The 6000-nt window shown below is 32.5% G+C and overlaps 1 long non-coding RNA gene across 1 annotated transcript; it reads left to right on the top strand.

Annotated features, from left to right (window-relative positions):
* Positions 1 to 280: 280 nt before the first annotated feature.
* On the top strand, positions 281 to 4373 carry LOC107609699 (uncharacterized). Its single transcript, XR_001613243.3, has 3 exons — positions 281 to 938; positions 1067 to 1263; positions 4161 to 4373. It is a non-coding gene; the product is annotated as an uncharacterized LOC107609699 (long non-coding RNA).
* The last annotated feature ends 1627 nt before the right edge of the window (positions 4374 to 6000 follow it).

The following is a 6000-nucleotide window of genomic DNA, read 5'->3' as shown; positions in this document are numbered from 1 at the left end:
TAATTAATATTGAGTTTAAACTATATTTTATAAAAATATGATTAATATGCTTATTTTATAATTTAAACTAGAAATAATTAATTGAACTTAGCAATATGTTAACAAATAATGTTCTTATATATTTTTAATAGAGTATATTTAATTTTAAAATTACTCTACCCTTCAATTTTATCAAAATATCTATTCATATTTATCTTTATTCCTTTATAAAATGTTTTATTTATAACCCAAAATCCCAAAATTAATTTAAAAACCCTAATTTTCCCAATTCACAAACCCTAACCCATTACCCCTTTCTCCCAAAACGCAGACACACACACAGAGCAGAGGAGAGCGTCTGAGAGAGCTGAGAGGAGGAGAGAGAGCTACACCACATCGTCGTCCAGCTGCCGTCCATCCCGCCATCACCGGCGTCTCACTGTTGTCGCCGTGGAGACTAAACGCCTTCGAGTTTCCTGCTGCCACCTTGGAGGCCGTCTGTCATCAAGAGCGTCAGGAGAAAGAGAGAAGGACGAACTCGCGAGGGAGAGAGAGGAGGTTGCGCCGCGCAGCCGTGGAGCCCGTCACACATGTCGCCACCGTCGGAAGCAGAACCACGAAGAGGAAAGGAAGAACGACGTTGGGAGGAAACTGTGAGCTGCAAGCCGCTGACCGAGAAGAAGCTCTGCCTTTGTCGCCGTGTTGGAGTCGTCGCTGCCAACGCCGCGCACCGCCGCTAGCGCTGCCGTTGAAGGGAGCTCGCCGTCACAGTTCAATCATCATTGAGCTTGAAGGGAGGCGCCACTGATATACCCGACAGCAGCTTCCCCTGCGTTCCCAATTCCATTCTTGAAATTTCGTCACCGTCGTTCATGCCTCTTTGCTGCACCTGTTTCTCTACTACTATTATTTGGAATACCGGCGTTGATGCTATTATGAATCTATTAGAGTTTCTATTGGTGAGTCCGATGCTACTTTAATTCTGGATTGATCTTTTCCTTGATCATTGTCTATTAACACATTTTATTGTCACTGCTATACTTGTCTTGAGTTGATTCTGGTATGTGCCTTGTCTTGAGATTCCCAGGGCTGTGATTGCTCTTAATTTCCACCCAATTTGAACCCTTTGCTTGGTTACAACCCCGATCACTGCTGTGATGATTAATAATGCTGCTGTTCTGGTTACTGCCTCTGCCGTTCCAGTTGCGTGAGAGTCACTGCTGTTGCCATGAAACTAAAAGGGAAGGGAATTGTTACGTTAAATTATGCAATTGCGACATCGAGGTAGGGGGTTTAAAACGATTTCAATTTAAGAATGCTTACAAGGTTTATTGAATAACTGCAAATAGATTCAATAGCTGTAATTAATTGATTGATTATGTGAATATTGAATTGTGGCTGAAATTGTGATTGGAATGGTTGAGATTGTGATTTGGAATTGTTGATCAGTGATATTGATTGATTGTGTGGATTGGGAATCGTTTGATGACTAATTGTTGAGAATTCCTGAATTTTAATGGGTTATGTTGGATTTGTTGCCGTTAGATGTTATTTCGTATATTGTAATGTTAATGAACTTGGTTGGTGGTTGATTTGGAATTGGTTTTGAGGGGTTTTGAAGGGTTGGATTTTGAACACTAAATAGATTGCTGAAAAACTGATTTTTGAAATTAAAAGGTGACTTTGGAAGTGAATCAGTTATTCAACAATAATCGAAATGATATAAGAGCAAAGGCTGAGTAAAGTATAATAAAAGTTGTTGTTGGGACTCAATTTTGAGAAGTTTGAATTAATTATAGAACTAGTTATGATTTTTCAAAGTTAAAATGTAAAACTTGATTTTCTGCATTATTTTTAAAGGAAGCCAGAAACTTTGAAAAACTATAACTATTTCTGTGATTATCGGAATTGCGTGGGACCAAGTCCGGATTGAGCTTGGGGATATAGGGAATTGGACTGCTGAATTTGAGACTTTTTCACTAAGTTTATGATTTATGGTGAATTTTTGAATCATGGATGTCAAAACTGGTTTTTCTGCAGAACGTTTAACGCAGCAGCAACTTGATTCCTCTATTGGAAATTCTGCAGTTTGAATTTTGAAATGGAACCAATTTTAAATAAAACTTTATTTCTATTATTTTAATGCCGTAAAATTTCAGAACAATTGGACTTATAGTTTTAAAGATATGAATTTTTGAAGGATGATGCATTATGCAGAAAAAGCCAGATTCTGTTTTCTTAAATTAGTAACTTTGGGAGTTTATAACTTTTGATCCTGGATAGATATTGAGATGCAACCAATTGGAGGTGAAAATTAAGTATGTTTAGTATATGTGATTTAAATTTTAGGATTTTCCATGTTTTAATAAGTGAGTTATGGGACTTGGAAGAGGTTGTGTTCAATGATTTGTAAAACAGAATTTTGCAGAAAATTACCTAACTTCCAAGCTACGTAACTCCTTCATTAAAAATGGTATGACCCTGGAACCAATTGAGAAAGAAATTTGGATGAGTTATGTGTAACCACATTAATTTTGAAGGTAGTTGGATTTAATTTGGATTTTATATGAAATTTCAAATGTTGTATGCTGCTGCTGTCTTCTGGTTTTAAAACACTGCAGAACAGTCACGGTTTTGCTTATATTCCCGAAGCTATAGTCAGCGAAAAATTATGATTTTTGATTTAATAGAAAGCTTAATCCGAGACGGTCGCATGGATATAAAGTTTGCGCAATTCCAAATTCATTTGATATTTTAAAAACAAAATGGAAATCAGGCTGCCAAGTTGTGTTGGTAATTATTTTGGATATGGAATTTAAGAAATAGATTTTCTATTATCAAATATTTTTGAGAATATATTGCTGTGGCAAATGCTGAAAGAGGCTGATGAATTATTGAGAAAGAAGGAACCCGTAAGGGTGGATAAGTCCTATTTTTTAAAGGAGATTATATCCAAATTTTTATAAAAAATATAAGGACTTAATCAAAATAAATATTCAAGGCTTATTTAATAATAATAACTTCAATGATTCTTTAGAGAAAAGAATATTTGATCTATGAGATTGTTGGCAAGGGCGTGGGTCTAGTCCCGCTTGCGAATTTGCAATTATGAAAGAAAAAGGAAAGAGTAAAGTACTTATTGTATGATTATCTGTTGCTTGAGGCAACCCAAGAGATATTATTTGTTTGTTTGTTGCTTGAAGCAACACAAGAGATGTTTGTTTGTTGCTTGCGGCAACCCAAGAGATATTATATATATATTTGTTGCTTAATGCAACCCAAGAGATATTATTTATTTGTTTGTTGCTTAATGCAACCCAAGAGATGTTTGTTTATTTATCTGTTGTCCTGAGGCAACCCAAGAGTAATTTTCCGTTCCCAAGAGTATATATTTCCTGCGAGTAGAAAGCAGAGGCTGTCTCAATAGAGCTGCTAATAATTATATGCGCATTTATTTGAACGGAAAATCGTATCCGGGAAATCGTGAACTCGTGACCGGATAAATGTCGGGAATGCAGGTGCTAACCGACACATGAGCTCATGGCCTGTACTAGGACTAGACATTCATCATATGCATCTATGTGACATTGTTTGGGTGTGCATATTGTAATTGGTTTGCCTAAATGAATAATTCTGTTAACTGTTAATTGCTATATTTGATATAATTGCTCTTGATTGTGTTTGAACCTCATTAGTTGTGTTTGAAATTGATTGGCTGGATTGTGGTGAATTGGGTGTTGGTTGAATTGCTTGGGCCTGAGGCCATGACTGGTTTGTGTTGGAAGTTTAGTTCTGTATAAAGTATCTGACTGGTTCAGCATAGACTTAATGAACCTATGCTTGGAGTAGGATGATCATTTATACCGCGTAGGTAACTTCTTTTATGTTATGGTCTAGTAAGGTATGAAAAATCAAACTGGTTCAGCATAGACTTAATGAACCTATGACTGGGACAGGTTGGTCATTCATACAGTTTAGGAAACTTTTAAAAGTTTTACAAGAAAAATATGGATTTAGGATATTGAGTAATTAACTATTGCTTTTAAAGAAAGTTAGTTTCCTTTTAGATGTCTATGAATGCAGTTAACTATTTGCGCTTTATTCTTTACTTTCACGGCATTCTCGACCTCTACTGAGAACATGTGGTTTGGTTCTCACCTCCAAATTTTCCACCCTTTCAGCGACAGGTTTGAAGACGCAATTTGAAGCTGCGAGCGATCAGTAGGCTTTCTTTATGGTTTTAATTGCTTTCATAGAGTTCCCTCGCTTTTGTCCTTTGAGATTTTATTTTACATAGAGGGGTAGGTTTAGTATATTGTATTTGAGTTTTATTTGGTCTCTTTTGTATAAGAATTATTATCAATAATATTTATGTGATTATTATTATTTGTGAATGTTTGAATTATGACTTTAATGAATAAAAAAAAACAAAATTTTCTGGCATTTTCTTAAAACTGAAACGCGAACTCGATACAAAGGCTCGATAATTAAGTAGTTAATACTAGAGAAGGTTACGTAATGTTCTTTCTAGTGGAAATACCCTGACTTAAGCAAAGGTATTTTGCTGGACAGGACGTTACAAACAGTTATTCTAAAAAAATTGTCTAATTATATATTGGAAATAATTAAATAAATGATAAAGATAAGATAAAAAAATTTGTACAATTGTTACATTTTTTGCCTTTCAATAATAGTTAAAAGTTTTGAAAATATTCATCAAGGTTTATTTTGTTTCAATTTTGTTCTAGAAGAAGTTTTCACTTTCAATTAAATGTACTCTTCCTGAGTATTTTATAATTTATACACAATTTTGCAATTCTTTATTTATAGTTTTGTTCTTCAATACTATATAAATTGTTGAACACAACATAGCTTTGAATAATAATAATAATAATAATAATAATAATAATAATAACAACAACAACAGGGATGAAGTAACTTAATGATTTTCATAAACATGATGTTCAAATGTTTACCAAAGGGACATTTGATTGAAATAAAGATAATAATATAATCACATCATATGCAAGTTATGAAAAATGATTAAAAATTTTAATTATACTCCATTTTTTAAATATATAATTGGTTGAATTATATAATAATTTAATGATTAATATTTGAGTAAATTATCTTTTATACAATTTTACTATCAACGATATATTTAATTCAAATTTAAACATATTTAGGATAAGATTAAAACAAAGTAAAAGTTAGAATATTCCTTAAATTTTAAACAAATTTCGGAGGCAAAAAATATGTTTTACCCAAATTTGTAATTATCATCTACTTACAATTCTAAACTCTTTTGGAGGAGTTTTGTAAAAGAAATTCTGAAAATACGATTTTATTGTAAACAAACAGGATAACACCTTACACGTTAAAGTACCGTTTTGTTAGTGTATTAACAAAAGTAATTACATTTAATATTTGTTTATGTCCATGCTACTTGAGTTATAATGAACTATGTTAAATGGGTCTTGACTTTCTCAAGATATTAAAAGGTACGTGTAATCATTACTTAACAATCTACTTTTACCTATATGTATATTTATTACTTTGCATCTTTTAAGACTTCACTCACTTATTATTATCAAGTGGTTCAAGTAAATGAATATGGGACATGAAATATTGCTTCAGGAGTTCAGGTCATTTCTAAAATCTTTTCTTACTTATAGTGGAGTAGTTCAAGACAAAGAATTAAATGGAGATGAGATATGAAAGATGTCCTCCTGTCATTTCAATCTTTCTTACATTGCCTTTAGTATACTTAAAAATTAATAGATGCTAGATTAATATCAAAATAAGAAATAGAATTTTCGTAAGCTATGATATTATTTATAATTCTACATTTATTAAGTTTTTTAAATATTATTTACTATTTTTACGAATTATTAAGTCATTTAGAAATATAACATATACATAACGATGAAAATTATTCATTCAACTAAAATTAAATTAAAGAAATAACGCTAACTACCAACATATTATTGAGTTTTCTTTTATCAACATTTTCTCCCAGTA

The sequence above is a fragment of the Arachis ipaensis genome, chromosome B7 (assembly GCF_059453495.1).
Source record: "Arachis ipaensis isolate K30076 ecotype BB chromosome B7, ASM5945349v1, whole genome shotgun sequence".
NCBI lineage: Eukaryota > Viridiplantae > Streptophyta > Magnoliopsida > Fabales > Fabaceae > Arachis > Arachis ipaensis.
Note: the sequence above shows the minus strand (reverse complement) of the source record. Positions and strands in the feature narration are given on the sequence as shown.